Consider the following 17,975-nt stretch of genomic DNA (forward strand, 5'->3'; position numbering starts at 1 on the left):
TATCAGAGTAGTGAGTAGTAAGGAAGGAAATAAATAGGTTTATGTTTATTTTCTTTTTGTAACTTGTCTTGGCATTATGGGAATAATCAAATTGGGAATTCTTTAGTGTACTAAGTTTTGCCCAGAGGAACATCCTCTGTGTTTTGAATCTGTTGTCTGTGAGATCAGCTTGTATGCTATCTCCAAGAGGTTTTTTTTTCCTTTTACCTTTCTTTTCTTTAATTAAAAGCCTTCTTTTTTAGAACCTGATTGATTTTTCCTTGTTTTTAGATCCAAGGGGATTGGATCTGGACTCACCAGAGATTGGTGGGGGGGGAAAAGAGGGGGAAGGAGTAATTCTTCCTTGTGTTAAGATCCAAGGAGTTTGGATCGGTCTTCACCAGGGAATTGGTGGAGGAGTCTCTCAAGGCTACCCAGGGAGGGGAAGGTTTTTTAGGGGGGAAACAAGAGTTTTCCAAATAACTCAAATATTTGGATGGTTGCAGCATATTGATCTAAGTTGGTAATTAAGCTTAGGGCATCTCATGCAGGTCCCCACATCTATACTTTAAGGTTCAGAGTGGGGGTGAAACCTATGACAGAGGCACATATGGTCTGCCACTGTTTTACTGTACTAGTGCCCAGAAACCCCAATGAAGATTGGAGTCCCATTGTACCGGGCACTACATAAGTATAAAATAAAAGCCAGTCCTTACCCCTAAGAGCTTTCCATCTAAATCGACCCGAGTCATGATGAGTATTGTGTGTAGAATATAATGAGGGAAGGACATTGGGGGGAGAGACACAAGAGGACAGTAGTAGACACACAATATATGGAGGACCCGTCCCATTGGCACAGTAACAATTCATGCTCAAGAGTGAAGACTTTGTGCATCATTTGGGTTTTAATAATTGAGTTTTTTAAAAAAAAATAACTGGCTATATTTAGTGATGGCCCTGTTCAGAGATTACTAGGCCCAACTTTGGCAGGGAAAAATGTCAATCAAATATTAAATATGGTTTATTACAAGCTGAATATTTATTTCTGTATGTATAGTCTTCTTGTAATTGCAAATTAATGATGTGGTTCAATATAAATTTCCTCTTGTATAACATTTACATGCAATTTAAAAAATCTCTTCAGGCGAGACTTGTGATTAGTGTTTGAAACATTAATAGCATTATAACCAGACATGTTTTCTCCCCAGTGTAGTAAACACATGGCATTAAGTAATATTTTAAATTGATTTAAGATGAGTAGAGCTTTGTTACTTTGAGATTTGAGTACAAAATGAAACCACGGACTACCTGGGAAATGCAAGAAAAGACAACAGACACATTTTGCACTGATTCCACATAATTCCAGACCTGTGGTAAGTAACTTTCCCTCCCATTTTTAAAATTACTATGAAAGTCCCACATTAAGAACTAACTTTGCTGACTGATACTTTCTTATACAGATTGCTTGACATGTTTACCTCCAAACTACTTCCAGTAAAATTTCTAATGTACATGGTCATCATTCTGATCTTCTTTCACCAAATCAAGATCAGCTCCACTGAAGTCAATAGAATTAAACCATTATAAGATAGGTGTGAGGGGATAGCCAGGCTCTGTAAGTCTTAAGTATAATTGCACAACCATTCATGTACCCTTGTGCATTTTTGATCAATCTGTTTGCCTTTCGTTAACGCAAGCCACCTTACAGAACCAAGTACGTTGTTATTGTTGTGAGCACTGCAGTATTTCAGGACTGCAAAGAAACACCCAAATCCTGTAGCACCTCTGATCCTGATCCAAAGGCCACTGAAGTCAATTGGAAGAGTCTCAGTGGGCTATGAAACAGTCCATAAGTAAGCTCACAAGTAGGCCTGGATGAAGTTTTTTTGGCAAATAGTAAATTCTTTGAAACTATTAGTTAATTTGGGTCGAATTATCAAATAATTTTCAACAAAAAAACAAACAAATCCTTTGAAGTTAAGGGTCAATTCTGGCACAAGAACAAATGGATCTAAACTGGCTATCAGTAAGTCTAGGCTTGAAATTAGATGAAGGTTTCTAACCATCAGAGCAGTGAAGTTCTGGAACAGCCTTCCAAGGGGAGTAATGGGGACAAAAAACCTAGCCTGTTTCAAGACTGAGCATGATAAATGTATGGAGGGGATGGTATGATGAGATTGCCTACAATGGCACATGGCCCACCATGACTGCTATTAGCAAAGATCTCTAGCAGCTGGAGATGGGACATTAGAGGGGGAGGGCTCTGAGGTACTACAGAGAATTGTTTCTGAGGTGTCTGGCTGGTGGGTCTTGCCCACATGCTCAGCAGTCTAACTGGTCACCATATTTGGGGCTGGTAAGGAATTTTCCTCCGGGTTAGATTGGTAGAAACCCTAGCATTCTTATTTCTTCTTCTTCAGCATGGGGCCTGGGTCACTTGCTGGTTTGAACTAAAGTAAATGGTGGATTCTTTGTAACTTGAAGTCTCTAAATCAAGATTTGAGGACTTCATTAACTCAGCCAGAGGTTGTGGATCTATTACAGGAGCAGGTGGGTGAGTTTCTGTGACCTGCGATGTGCAGGAGGTCAGACTACATGATCATGCTGGTCCCTTCTGGCCTTAAAGTCTATGAGTCTATTTCAACATTTCATTTCAAAATGACATTTTCTAAACAAAATGTCATTTTGCAACAACTTTTAAAGACAAGGTTGATTTGAAACAACATGCAAAAGGAATTATTCATTCAGCTCCACTCCTACAAGACCCTAACACAGTGGAAATAATACTTTGCTGCAGCATAGGAGTCCAGGGACTGAAAAGTGTCCAGAGGGGCAATGGACACCCCATGTGCAAAATGGAGTAAGGATAATGCAGTGTTTTTCTGAGAGGTGTCATAATGGACCCTCACTGCCTCTCCTCCCCACACCCAAGTTTGTTCAAGCTGCCCAGACACCGAGCATGGGGCTGAAGACTCTGTCCCTTGACCACCCCACCCCTGTTTGTAGAGCTAGTCCTTTTTATGCAGAGTCTTGGCCCTATTAGGGTGGTGCAAGAAGGAAACAGAGAAGAATGTTAGCATTCCTGTGAAGACATGCTGTCCCTATCAGTTCTATCACTTACAAGGATTTAGAGGCAGATCCCAAGATGGCATGAATAAGCCAAGCTCCAATGACGTCAAGAGAGCTATGCTGAATTACACAAGTTGAGGGTCTGGCCCTTAGATGCAAAATTCCTTTGACAGTATCAAAGCCTCTTCCCAGTGAGCTCATGCTCTCAGAAGCTCCATGCAGTGCTCACCCGTGAGAATTCCCTTCCCAACACATGCACATACAGCTACAGCATTTATCCGCAGCCAGGCAGAAAACAGCTCAGAATCCCCCAAGACCCCTATTACTAAATTAACTGATGTTCACTGTTAAGAGCGAGCCAACAAAAGCTTTCCCCCAGGCAAAGTTATAAAATGGTTACAAATGCAAAGCTTTATTCAAAATCTGAAGACTTAAACTAGGCGTTGTCTGCAATGCAATAAACATACCCAGAAAAGGCTTTCCTATGTGGACTAAAATGTGTGATGTTTCAAAATGAGGAACAATTGGCAGGGATGGCTAAACTGATCCACTGTCCGGCTCATGTGCCTTGTAAAACACAGTAGTTGTGCTGCTGCTTATCCCCGGCTGGGGGAAGGGAGTGTTTTCTTGGCCTTGAAAACTCACATACTTTCTGCAAGGATGCATTAACATTTCCCCTCCCCCCTCCTGCCCCTTGGAAAAGACTTGATGGGAGAAAGAATTTCCCCTGGGATAAAACAAAAATTTGTTTTATCGAGGAAGAGAGAAGAGAGTAATCAAGACTCTAACTAAAAAGGTCTTAGAAGTGAGAAAAGTGGAAGCTCTTGGCTGGTCCTATAAAGTCAGATTAATCAGACTGATTGGATAATTTGCCCTCAGACTAATGAGAATTCGTCCTCATGCAGTTGAGTTTGCATGGACTGTAAAGTCAGTTTTGCAACAGCTGTACAAAGGTCAGGCAAGGAATTACAATGTAATCCCCATTAATAGCCTTAAATTTAGGCTCATGAGCTGTAAACTCCTCCCTTTGGAAGGCAAAAAAAGAGAACTCAGAGATAGAGAAAACAAAATGTACAGGCTGATGCTTTTTCAACTCAAACCTGAGGTGAATAAATTAGAGAAAAGAAAGAGAAAAGCTGCAGTATCCTATTACAAAAGAGTAGATGGACTTTCAACATCACTGTTTTTCCTAGCATTGGAACTACTGGCCATAACAATCAGAACAAAAATATAAAGCTTTGCTTGACTGTTACTCCATTCTCTGTCCCTGCCCCTGCTGGGCCCTGATTCAGGAAAGCATTCCTATTCAGAAGTACATTCAAGGACAGACTTAAGCCATATTGAAATCGATGGGACTTAAACATGTGCCTATCTTTTAATCATGTGCTTAAGTGCTTTGCGAAACAGAGTAGATTTAAACACATGCTTAAGTACTTTGAGGAATTAGCTCCTTGGTTTATTTTACCCACCTCTTACATTGTATCTTGAACTCAGACCGCATGCACTTTCGGGGGCAAGAACTGTTTTTTTACTGTGTCTCTATTCCTAACCTAATGCAATGGGTGACCGTCGTGTTTGGGGCCCTGAGATGGTACTGTAATACAGATATTGATAATAATTGAACAAAACATCCTAATAATGATTAAATATTGAGATTTGGCCATAGCAAAACTTCTAGTGCTGCTCCTGTGAGGTGACAATGCATCCTCAACTCCCATTAAAGTCAGTTTTGTTACATAGCAAGGGACACATCTTCAACTGATGTAAATTATCTGAACTCCATTGACTTCAAATCAAACCAGCTGGGGAGCTGGCCCCAGGAATCTGCCGTGCTTGATTGTTGCAAAGGATTTTTCTTTATTAATTTGTCTTGAGGATTTCTGAGACCTGTTTTCCCATTACATGGACATATTCTGGTGTGATCAAAGGAATCAGTTGGGATAAATAATGAAAATGCAGTGAAGTGGCCATTGTAAATCACATTTATCCTCCAGATGTTGAGATCATGATATTTTATTTCCATCTGCATAATTCAATTGATACAGATCACAGGCCCTGGTACTCATGGGGGACTTCAGTCACCCTGACATCTGCTGGGAGAGCAATACAGTAGTGCACAGACAATCCAGGAAGTATTTGGAGAGTGTTGGGGACAACTTTTTTGGAAGTTTGGAGACAACTTTGGAGAGTGTTAGGTGCAAGTGCTGGAGGAACCAACTAGGGGCCATGTTGCTCTTGACCTGCTGCTCACAAACAGGGAAGAATTGGTAGGGGAAGTAGCAGTCGGTGGCAACCTGGGCAGCAGTGACCATGAGATGGTCGAGTTCAGGATCCTGACAAAAGGAAGAAAGGAGAGCAGCAGAATACAGCTCCTGGACTTTAGAAAAGCAGACTGACTCCCTCAGGGAACTGATGGGCAGGATCCCCTGGGAGGCTAATATGAGGGGGAAAGGAGTCCAGGAGAACTGGCTGTATTTTAAAGAGACCTTATTGAGAGTGCAGGAACAAACCATCCTGATGTGCAGAAAGAATAGCAAATATGGCAGGCGACCAGATTGGCTTAACAGTGAAATCTTCGATGAGCGTAAACACAAAAAGAAAGCTTACAAGAAGTGGAAACTTGAACAGATGACTAGGGAGGAGCATAAAAATATTGCTCGAGAATGCAGGGGTGTAATCAGGAAGGCTAAAGCACAATTGGAGTTGCAGCTAGCAAGGGATGTGAAAGGTAACAAGAAGGGTTTCTACAGGTATGTTAGCAACAAGAAGAAAGTCAGGGAAAGTGTGGGACCCTTACTGAATGGGGGAAGCAACCTAGTGACAGATGATGTGGATAAAGCTGAAGTACTCAGTGCTTTTTTTTGCCTCGGTCTTCACAGATAAGGTCAGCTCCCAGACTGCTGCACTGGGCAGCACAGTATGGGGAGGAAGTGAGCAGCCCTCAGTGGTGAAAGAACAGGTTAAGGACTATTTAGAAAAGCTGGACATGCACAAGTCCATGGTGCCAGATGCAATGCATCTGAGGGTGCCAAGGGTGTTGGGTGATGTGATTGTAGAGCCATTGGCCATTGTCTTTGAAAAATCTTAGCGATCGGGGGAGGTCCCAGATGATTGGAAAAAGGCTAATGTAGTGCCCATCTTTTAAAAAGGGAAGAAGGAGAATCTGGGGAACTACAGACAAGTCAGCCTCACTTTGGTCCCCAGAAAAACCATGGAGTGAGTCCTCAGGGAATTCATTTTGAAGCACTTGGAGGAGAGGAAGGTGATCAGGAACAGTCAACATAAATTCACCAAGGGCAAGTCATGCTTGACCAACCTGATTACCTTCTATGATGAGATAACTGGCGCTGTGAATATGGGGAAAGCAGTGGATGTGATATACCTACACTTTAGCAAAGCTTTTGATATGGTCTCCCACAGTATTCTTGCCAGTAAGTTAAAAAAGTATGGATTGGATGGATGGATTATAAAATGGATAGAAAGCTGGCTAGATCATCAGGCTCAACAGTTAGTGATCAACGGCTTGATGTTTATTTGGCAGCCGGTATCAAGGGGAGTGCTACAAGGGTCTGTCCTCGGGCCAGTTTTGTTCAACATCTTCACTAATGATCTGGATGATGGGATGGATTGAACCCTCAGCAAGTTCATGGATGACACTAAGCTGGGGGAAGAGATAGATATACTGGAAGGTAGGGATAGGGTCCAGAGTGACCTAGACAAATTGGAGGATTGGGCCAAAAGAAATCTGATGAGGTTCAACAAGGACAAGTGCAGAATCCTGCACATAGAATGGAAGAATCCCATGCACTGCTACAGGCTGGGGACTGGCTAAGCAGCAGTTCTGCAGAAAAGGACCTGGGGATTACAGTGGATGAGAAGCTGGATATGAATCAGCAGTGTGCTCTTGTTGCCAGGAAGGCTAACGGCATATTGGGCTGCATTAGCAAGAGCATTGCCAGCAGGTCAAGGGAAGTGATTATTCCCTTCTATTTAGCACTGGTGAGGCCACACCTGGAGTATTGTGTCCAGTTGTTGGCCCCCCCACTACAGAAGGGATGTGGAAAAATTGGAAAGAGTCCAGCGGAGGGCAACAAAAATGATTAGGGGGCTGGAGCACATGACTTATGAAGAGAGGCTGAGGGAACTGGGCTCATTTAGTCTGCAGAAGAGACGAGTGGGGGCGGGGAATTTGATAGCAGTCTTCAACTACCTGAAAGGGAGTTCCAAAGAGGATGGAGCTAGACTGTTCTCAGTGGTACCGGATGACAGAACAAGGAGTAATGATCTCAAATTGCAGTGGGAAAGGTCTAGGCTGGATATTAGGAAAATCTATTTCACTAGGAAGGTGGTGAAGCACTGGAATGGGTTACCTAGGGAGGTGGTGGAATCTCCTTCCTTAGAGGTTTTTAAGGCCTGGCTAGACAAAGCCCTGGCTGGGATGATTTAGTTGCGGTTGGTCCTGCTTTGAGCAGGGGTTTGAACTAAATGACCTCCTGAAGTCTCTTCCAACTCTAATCTTCTATGATTCCATGATACATAAATTCAGTCCCATTATCTCTGACCCTACTCCTGAAAGCTCTGCTTTATTTCATTCCAGAGTACTGCAGATTTTTCTTCACATATGACAATTTCAATTGACCTAAGACTGTCCTCGGACAGAACTTAGTAAGGGACAGGACCTCAGTCTTGGATCAGTGGTTTTTTGCAGCCTAAAATAGTGCTAATGCCTAGAGGCCTGATCCTGAAAGGCTCTGAGTGCCACCACATTGAGGGGAAATCAAGTTCTAAGGGAAATGTGGAACCACAATGGTGGGTGCATGAGAAAGGAATGATGGGGTATGAGACACTTTGTCTCCCCTAGTGGAAAGATGGAGAAGGTGAATCGTCTTGTGGCTTAAGCATGGGCTAGGAGTCAGACCTGAGTTACATTCCCAGCACTGCCAAGGCCTTCCTATATGAAGCTGAGCAAGGCACTTTATATATTTTCTTACCTGTTTCTAGGGTGCTAATATTGTTGGGGTGGCTTCCGAGACCTTATCCACTCGGTTCCCAAGAACTCAGCTTGATTCCAAACTAGTCACTGAGGTTTCTTTATTCACATGCAATCAAACTACACAGAGCGGGTCAGACTCACAAACAGGGGTGAGTACAGAGTATACAACACATCCAAAGTAAAGTATTAATCAGCATATATACACATTCTAAAACAGATGCCACACGTGCCTTGTATTCTGCATTGTATCACACACTTTATGATTTAATTAATTAATTTCTGGGAACCAGTCTCTACACAGATCACGAGCTGTTCATGCACTACAACCAAGCTGTCTGTTGCACATTGCTTACTTTCCTGCTAATTCTCTTGTAAATATGTAAATATGTAGAAGGCTACTGTGAATTCATGCTAATGTCCTTGCTCAAAATAAACCTACAAGCATCAAAATCTCGGAATGTCTTAACCTCTCCTTGCCTCGATTTTCCCATGGGTAAAATGAGATAATATTTGCTTGACAGAGGTTTTGTGAAGTTATTGGATAGATTTAAAGCACTTTGAACAACTAGGATGGAAGTTGTTACAAAGGTGTAGAGTATTATGAATTATTATTATTTTACAGTCATTTGACCACTTCTGCATGTTTTGGGTGGTTATTGCAAGAGAATTGCTGGCCTTTCCCATAGAAATGGTGTAAGTGCTAAACAGAAGCAGCCAGCTTCTCTGTCCCAAAGCTGACGAGCCAAGGACAGCTGAGAACACACTGAACAGGGGGTGCCACAGCTGTCAATCCAGCACCTTTCCAGCCAACCAATCAAGCAAAAAAGTACAACAGTGTTCCCCCATACTCACAATTAGACATCAAGAATCCATCAAGGTCTTAATCATTATTGTCTAATGAGTTTTATGCATTCATCTGGGCACATAACATAAATGAAAATATCCCGACGAATGACATATGGAGAACTGTTATTGAACAGACACCACTGTTACTGTTATTATTTTAAGAACACCTTCTCCTTCTGATTGTCTCTTTGACACTCCAACACTCTTTGTTTTCAATTGGCGGCTGGAAAATTCCTGCCAGTTCTACCCCATATAAATCTGTTTCTCTAACTCACATGCTGATATCTAAGTAACAGGGCTTTGTCACATTGTCCTGCACATAGGGACCGTAAAGGCAAGTAACCAAAGCCATTCCAAAAGGAGATTAAACCTTTTCCTGCCATCCCTATCCCTTCTGGGAACGCCCTATGGAATTCAACAGGGATCCAACCAATCGGGTTCTACCGGAGTTCAACAGAGTTCTGTAGCCCTCACTATGAACACCTGCAGAGTGATATAGAATATAGGATCCCTTCTATAAAACTCTTAAGTTGCCTTATAGAATGTATTACACACACTAAAAAAATGATGTTCAAAGAACATTTAAGGTTGCAAAGTCAGGTGCTCAAAAGAAATGTCAGAATTAAGGTGGCTTGTGCATATGCACCATGATACAGTCTTTGATGACATGATCACATTTTTTCAGCTCAGGATCCCTGTGGAATGTTAAGGTTATTAAAGATGCATACGTTGCCTGGGTGCCAGCCAGGGAAAGATATCATTCAGAGCACAGGAGGGACAGGCTCCTTGCTCTCAGTTCCACTGTCTGCTACCACCCTGGCCTGGATCAGCTGGGAGCAGAAATTACAGTGAAAGTCCGCCGGAGCCCCTGTAGCCCTAGGTTGGTGCATACTCAGTTGCTCTGTGGCAATGGTGCATGCACAATCTGGTCAGCACTAGGTGCTGTCAGAGGATGGAGCATGCTCAGTGAGGACAGACTCTTCAAAGATTTAAAATTGAAGAAGTCTCTACTGAACCTGTGCAAGGCTTGTCACTTGGCCACATTGGGCAAATTTTCACAAGGGTAGCAAAAGGCACATCCGACACAAAGGCCACCTCATTGCCAAATTTCCAGTCTCTGCTCCAAAGCCTGGGGCTCCTCGAGCTGTTCAAATAAAGGCATCAAAAATGTTTTAATGTTGGCAAACCTGATTTTCCCCTAGCCTTATTCTTGGAAACAGCTCAACCATTTTGGCTAAAATTCCCCCCCCCAAAAATGAGAATGACACTCGACATAGAAAATTTCAGCCCAAATAATTAAAGTTTGGCAAATTCATAAACAACTGAAAACAGGCATCTTATAATGGAAAATGAACTACCTAATACAAAGGGGGGGGAGTGCTACCAGACCTCCCTCTAACAAGAAATACATCCTGTTGTAGAGTTTTACAGTATGATCATAAGGTTCAAATGTCAAAACATACAGAGGCAATACTCAAAGCACAACTACTTCTATAGAGCGATCCCAATATGAATATTGGTTAGGTTGTGTTGCTTAGGTACTGGCTAGCACTGAGGGCAATGGAGCGCTCCACTGTCCCAGGGGAAAGCTGGGGAAGGGATCGTTGTTTTGGAGGTACCATGCTTCTCCAAGCTCCTGCACACATGAGAAGGCACTCTGCACCACCCGAAGGATCTACCTGCTGTCCATCTGCTGTACCTGGCCAATTCCATGAGTCACTGCAAAGAGAGAGTCTATGGCTATGCCCCTTCTCTGTCCCTACCCTGCCCTCTTTGTACTGAGGTATTAGGAGGGTGCAGTCCCTGCTGTTTTGTCTGATAGGTGGGTAGAAGGCTGCTTGTGCCACCAGCCCATCCATGTGCTAGGGCCAGATGCGCTCTGTCCTTATATATGAAAGTAGACCTTTGTGTAAACATGTCTAGCACTTCCCATGTACCATGTGCTTGAAATGGTTCAACAAGATTACACAGTACTCTTCTGAGAGCACTATATACCCTAAAACAGACCAGGCCCACCTAGAGGTCTTGTACTATTTCTCTTAATACATTGCATCTTGCTCTAATCTCTCAACTGGAGATGGGCCAGGCCCAGAACCTCTTCCTGGGACCCTCATGAATTTTCAGAGTTCAGATCAAATAGATCCTGGCTCCAAACAAATCATGGTTTGGGTTTTGACTTCTTTGGCCTGTCCCTAATCTTCACGGTCTGGGTGGAGCCATGGTATGTCTTCACAGAGTGCTTGAGTGTTCATTTTCATTAGCTGCATGTTAGTGAGTGTAGAATATCCATCGACAGTGATGACTCTCATTAGTTGTCTTGCATTAGCAAGTTCTTCATTGCCTCTTCATTTAGCTTCATTAGGCTTTTATTGTTCTGTAAATTACATTAATTGGCAGTTTTCCTAAGGGTGGCAGTCAACACAGAGTTGTGCAAGTGTATATGTATTTATTTAAATGTGTGCGTACACTGACAAAAGGTATCTAGCCATACACTCTATGCACCCTTGACATAACTCAACTAAAGTGCAGCAGACCAAGCCAATACAGCCTACCGTCAGCAAATCAAGAGCTCAAGTGAAGAGGAAGCTGGGATCCAGTGTATAGGGTATTAAGTAGGATGAGATAGCTTTCTCCACCACTGACTACCCGTGTAACTTTGGGCTTGTTTCTTAGCTTTGTGGTGCCTTAGTTTCCCTTGTGCACAATAGCACTGCCCTGCCTCCCTCAGATGTTTTGAGGATAATACACTAAAAATTGTGAGATGTTCACTTACCAGAGTACAAAGGACCATGTAAGTACCTTAGATAGATAAATCTCACTCCTCCTGAAGCAATTCCCCGTTCTTTTAACCTCTCTCCCAGCCTTTTGTATTCCAAGGCTATCAAATTCAGACTATTTGGGGGAGCAAATTCCAAAGCTGTGGGTTGCTAGCAGCTCCATTCTTCCTTTATGCAAAAATCCTATAGAAGTGAACAGACAATGACCTCATTACAGTGAGCCTGAACCAAAATACTGTATCCAAGCACCCACAAAGTTTGGGAAAATTCAATCTCAGCTCCAATAACATTTTCTGAAGAGAAAAGGAAAAAGATTGATTCCTCAAACTTGTCCATAGGTGATGGATCAAACCAAGCTTTTTTCTCCTGGGTGATGGACAACTGATTTCAAAGTACTGTTCTGGTAGGGTGACCAGGTTACATTGTTACACAGTCTTACAAGTTCTTTTTCTTAGGTTTTAATCCTGTATTGTCGGTTTGATTATGCGAGGCACTGTACAGAAGAAGCTGTTGCAAGCAGCAAGAAGATAGAATTAGTAGTTGGTGAAGAGTTGCTTCTTGGGAACTGGGGACTGGCATGTGGGCTGAAATTTCTAGAACAGAGGTTTGCCTGCATGCTGTTTGTGATTGCCTCTGGTCCAGGACTTGTGTATGTAAATAAATAAAACAAGTTATACTCAATATATAGACACTGGCTCACTGATTTACCCTGGGAAATTGACCTGCAAAGCCCTGGAATTTCTGCTGTGCTAGAAGGCAATGTTGGTGTCAGAATGGAATGCTGGTGTGAAAAGTGGGATAGCGTTTCCAAGGTGAGAAATTGTGAGCTGGTATTCCTGTGAAACCAAAGTAAAACAAATAACTGGTGCTTGCAGAAATCAAAGCTAGCAAGAGGCACTAAGAGCTAGCTAGAAGGATTTGCTTTTTAGAATGACATATCCAGGAGCCAGAGCCAAAATAAAAACATTACTGCTTTCAAAGGCCATTAGCTTACTTTGAGAAGTGATGGCCTTCATTATTTGTTACTAGCGATATCCACTCATCAAATTAGGTAAAGACGAAAAAGAAAAAAATCCATAGGAAAAGCTTTCTAATCTGTGGACCCAAAGAAGGGCTGTTAAGCAGAAATTTACAAGCTAGAAAGACAGTTTCTGAAGCCACTCCATGCACTCACCTGCTATGGAGTTGGACTTATTTTATTATTAATAATACTAACAATAATGATGACACCCTTATTTAATGCTTTTCATCCATGGCTCTCAAAGTGATTTACAAAGGACGACAGTTTTATAGAAGAACAGATAACTGACTTTTTTGTTTGGAAGCCGAATTGAAAAATCCAAACGCATTTCTGAGTTGAACAAAACAGTTTGGTTTGACCCAATATGATTTTTTTTTCAATTAAAAAAAAATACCCAGCTAAAGGCCAGCGTTTTGTTTAGAAAAAATGGTGAAATTAACCATTTTGACTTTTTCAAAAAACAAAACTTTTTTTCAGCTGAAACTATTTGCCAAATTTGATCCATTATTGTGAACACTTTTAGTCTACCTGAAAGTGCATTTTTTAGTGAATAAACTATTCATCTGAACATTTTCCCGCAGCTATAATCAGTATCATTAACCCCACTTCAGATTCTAAAAACTGCCCCCAAAGCAACTTTTATAAGCAGCTTTTTTTGAGCCTGCTCTTTATTCCTGATGCTTTTTCCTTTGTCCCATTACCAGTGCTCGCTGAGGGCAGCCTTGCAAAATTCAGTTGGCCCACAGTGAATAATATTTTTTAAATGCATGAATATAATTTCTCTCTCTCTCTTTTAATCGCGCATCATGGCAATGGATGGATGACCACTTGGTGTCTGGACTGGTAGAACTTCATGACAAGTTTACAAGGCCCTTTTAGGGTCTTGCTTGTAATTTTGGTTACAGTCGGGCATGGTACGGGCAGCCCTAGAGTGCCCCCTTGTGGCCTGCTGGGGCATTGCAGATGTGCCCCACTTTAATTTCCCTTGATAAAACAGCAGTTGACTTAATTTGTCCACCCAATGCAAGAAAAAGCAAACACATTTGTAAACAAAATATGTCCTTTTACTCAGGTTTCCAGGACAGGAATCATTGTCACAAACATTTCAGCAGAACCCTGTTTCAGGGCTCCCAAACTTACAATCCACACACACATCTCTGAATCAGTTTAGGCTTGTTTCCTAGTGCCTGAGAGAGCAGCTGCCACCCATTGGAGCCTACCTGGCTTCTTCTGCTCCTCTCTTTCTCTGCTTTCTGTTCCTGTTTATATGGCTCAGCCCCAGGGCAGGGCCTCCTTGATTATGCCCAGGTGCTAGGCTACATCCCATCCTTTAAAGTGGTAGCACACTGTTCCCAAGCACTGCTCTACAGTCTCCAAATAAAGTTGGGTAGAAAGCACTTTGTTGTGGTATTACTGGACTAACTGGAAGAAGGAAATGCTGAGAGTCTCTTCACCTCAGAATTCTGTATTCTAGCAGTTTCCAGAGACTAGAATAGTTCATGTTAATACCCAGCCTTGCAGGTATTTATGTGAACCAAAGCTTCACATGTTGAGCTCAGCCCTGCAATATGCTGAGTCTTCTGGCCCCAAATCAGCAAAGCATGTGAGGTCATGGGAATACATCCGAAACAGAGCCCAGTGAATAACTATTTTTTTCAGGTCTGTGGCAGGGTAGGGGTAAAACCCCCTTTAAAGTCCTGCCAAAATGCTGGCTGCAGCCTGCTCTCTACCCAGGAGGCCAGGTGTAGAGATGCAGGTACTCAGCAGGGAGCCCAGCTGCAAGCCCTAAGGAGGGCTGGCTCAGAGGAACATACTGAGCTAAGTAGTGACAGCTGGGCTGGAGCAGGAGCGGGCTATAAAAGCCCTGGGCAAACCTCAGTGAGGAGGCAGGAGGGTGGTATCTTTGTCTCCTGGCCAACAAGGAAGCCTCAAGGGCCAGGAGACCCTGGGGAGGGTTTATGGGGCACTAATTGTTGGGGGATCTGGGAACTGCACAAGCACTGTAAATAAAGACACTGGGGTGATCCAACAAAAGCACGTGGAAAACTCTTTATAATACCAGCCTAAACACAGGTGCAGGCCCAAAAGTGGGAGAGCCTGCACGGGACCCTGTGACAAGGTCCATTAAAAAAAATCAGTTTGGGTCAAACCAAATCTAAAATTCCAGAATTTACTGGTAAATCAAAAAAGCCCATTTGAGGTCCGTGCTAGAGTGGAAATCCAAACCTGTGTTTTCTATCTGCAAGGTGAGTGCTAAAGATCACACTGAGTAGGAGGACACACTGAAGCAACACCCCTCCCTCTGCCTGTTTTGTGAAAGGCCAAAACTATTTGCCCAAAATCCTGAATAACTTTGGATCAACTAAAACTGTATTTTTCATCAATAAACTATTGGTGAAAAGAAGTTTGCCCAACTTTAATTCCACATGCATAGATGCAGGTGGCAGTGAGATTTCAATATGGTGACCATGCAAAGGAATAAGAACTTTTATCTGTATGAGAAACAATCCCAAATAATGCCAGGTTAGAGGCCTGCAAAAACAGTAGCATCCTAAACCTACAATTAAGAGCTAGATTACAAGCATCAGGCACAGTACGCATTGGAGGTTGGAGTGGAGTAGCTAGGGACTCATTCCCAGAGCATCACCCCTTAGAAGGCAGCAAACTTCACTCCACTCCTAGACAGCCAATCCTGCTGGCCTGTATGGGACAGGACACGGGACTACAATCTGGCCCTATATTAGCGCTTTGCAGTGCCAGCTAAACATATTTGAAAATCTAGCTGCCTAAAGCAGTCGTAGCTTCCAGGAGACAAGAAAGTCTTTGCTATTAAAGGTAAATAAAGTAGAAGTGGAAAATCATTGTGAGCCAGTTTTGAAAAATGACTGCCTTAATTACATTTGAGCTTAATCCTAATTTATTTTGTTCTCCTATAAAGTAAGCTTTAAAGCTCTGAAGTTAATGCTCCATGACAAACTGTGCATTTTAGTTTTAGACAGCATTACATTAGAGAGAGACAGTTAAGTGAGAAAGATATTCAATAGTCCTACTCTGTTCTCAGCTCTTTCATCCTTAATTACATGTCTTTGGGATGACAAAATACCACTCTAATCACTCTTGTTATTTCAAATGGGATGAGAAAGTTAAACAGTTGAAAGAGAGGAAGTAATTTCTTAAGGCTGATCACAAAGAAAGGATTGTGGTCTTGTGGTTAAAGCTAAGGTCTGGGCTACGCTACAGACCTATATGGGTATAATTACGTTGCTCAGGCGTGTGAAAAATCCATACCCATGAGCAATGTAGTTATACTTACCTAACCTACCATGCAGACAGTGCTATGTCCGTGGGAGAGCTTCTTCCGTCGACACAGCTACCTCCTCTCTGGAATGTGGATTGACTACGCTGATGAGGGAGCTCTCTTCTGTTGGCTCAGAACATCCTCATTAAAGCATGACAGTGGTGTAGCTGCATGGGTGCAGTGTGTAAGTGTAGATTTTCCCTAAGACTTATGTTTTGGAGAGGTATCTAGTGTTATCTGTGCAACAATTGCATTTAAAGGTCCTGTCTGTAACCAGGGCCCCATTATGTTAGGTGCTGTGCAGACACAGAGTAAGTGACAGTATCTGCCCAGAAAAATTTACATTTTATTCTGTACTATATCAGTTTTTACTGCACTCACCACCATAGTATCTGAGCACCTTCCAGTAGTTCATAAAGCAACATGACTACACTTCTATCACAAGAGATTTGTTCTCTCATCCTCTCCCTAGGGGTAGAAATGTGTCCAGTGGAGTGTTCTGATTTTATAGGGTGTTTTTGTTTGACTATACATGTGACTGTGTATTTATGTTAGAAAAGACAAGGTTAAAAAAAAATGTCCTGCGCTTGGAGGGAAGGTGGTGAGGCTTGTGACTTCTTTAGTTCCTAGGGTAGTACATTCCACAGGCTGAAGAAAGTTTTCTCTACTGCACAGATGAACTTTACCCATATTGTAGAGAGTCCCATTGTGCCAGAGGAGTGGAGTTGTTGACCAGAGTGGTGTCTGTGCCAGAGCTTTATTCGTTTTTAGATATCTCAGGCCCAGGCTATGGAGCACTTTAAAGACAAGGACTGAGAACTTGAACTTCATTGAATAGGCTATGGGAAGTCAGCATAGAGAGTGGAGGACAGGTTTGATGTGCTTGTGGTAACCAGTGGTTTTATGGAGATGCACTGCAGCATTCTGTATTGGTTGGTGTTTCCAAATCTGGGAAGGGTTCAAGCCCAGATATATCACATTATAGAATCACAGAACCATTGTGTTAGAAGGAACCACCAAAGTCACCTGATTTACCCTCACTGCAGGGATGCAGGATTTGCTGGTTCTAAACCATCCAAGACAGATGGCTGTCCATCCTCTTTTAGAAAAGCTCCCATGAAGGAGATTCCACCCCTTCCCTAAGCAGTCTGTTCCATTGTCCTGCTGTTCTTTCAGTTAGGAAGTTTTTCCTGAGTTTAATCTAAATCTGCTGTGCTGTAATTGAACCCATTGGCTCTTGTCCTGCCTTCTGTGGCAAGAGAGAACAACTTTTCTCCATCATTTTTATGGCAGCCTTTTAAGTATTTGAAGACTTATCACGTCCCCTTTCCATCTCCTCTTTTCCAAACTAAAGATGTCCAGCTCCTTCAGCCTTTGCTCAGATGGCTTGCATTCCATCCCCTTGATCAGGGCCGGCTCCAGACCCCAGCGCGCCAAGCGTGCGCGTGGGGTGGCATTTTAATGGGAGGGCGGCAGGCGGGTCCGGCGGACCTTCCGCAGTCATGCCTGCGGGAGGTCCAACAGAGCCGCGGGACGACCGGACCTCCCGCAGGCATGACTGCGGCGGGTGCGCTGGTCCCGCGGCTCGTGTGGACCTCCCGCAGGCATGCCTGCGGAAGCTCCACCGTAGGCGTGGGACCGGCGCCCGCCACCGCAAGTGGCGCAGCGCGCCGCCCTGCTTGGGGCGGTGGAATTCGTAGAGCCGCTCCTGCCTTTGATCATCTTTGTCACTCACCTCTGGATCCTTTCCAGTTTCTCTACATCCTTTCTATACATTGGTGACCAAAACTGGACACCAGTACTCCAGCTGAAGCCTAACCAGCACCAAGTAGAGTGGTACTATCACTTCCTGTGACTTGCATGCTATGCCTCTATCAATACAACCCAAAATTGCATGTGCTTTTTTTGAAACAGCATCGCATTGCTGACTCATGTTGAGATTGTGATCCATCACAACTCCTGTATCTTTCTCAGCAGTGCTGTTGCCAAAGG

At 43.1% G+C, this 17,975-nt stretch overlaps 1 long non-coding RNA gene across 2 annotated transcripts in view; it reads right to left on the minus strand.

Annotated features, from left to right (window-relative positions):
- LOC120406824 overlaps window positions 1-17,975 on the minus strand; it is a 144,639-nt gene that overhangs the window by 17,092 nt on the left and 109,572 nt on the right. Inside the window, exons 2-3 of one of the 2 annotated variants that reach the window (XR_005599611.1) lie at window positions 11,661-11,847; window positions 10,928-11,261 (exon numbers count right to left, since the gene is read on the minus strand). This is a non-coding gene — a long non-coding RNA (uncharacterized LOC120406824). Of the gene's footprint in view, window positions 1-10,927; window positions 11,262-11,660; window positions 11,848-17,975 lie in introns of those variants that run through there. The other variant, XR_005599612.1, reaches the window with a different exon arrangement.

This window comes from Mauremys reevesii, linkage group 5, assembly GCF_016161935.1.
Source record: "Mauremys reevesii isolate NIE-2019 linkage group 5, ASM1616193v1, whole genome shotgun sequence".
Taxonomy (NCBI): Eukaryota; Metazoa; Chordata; order Testudines; family Geoemydidae; genus Mauremys; species Mauremys reevesii.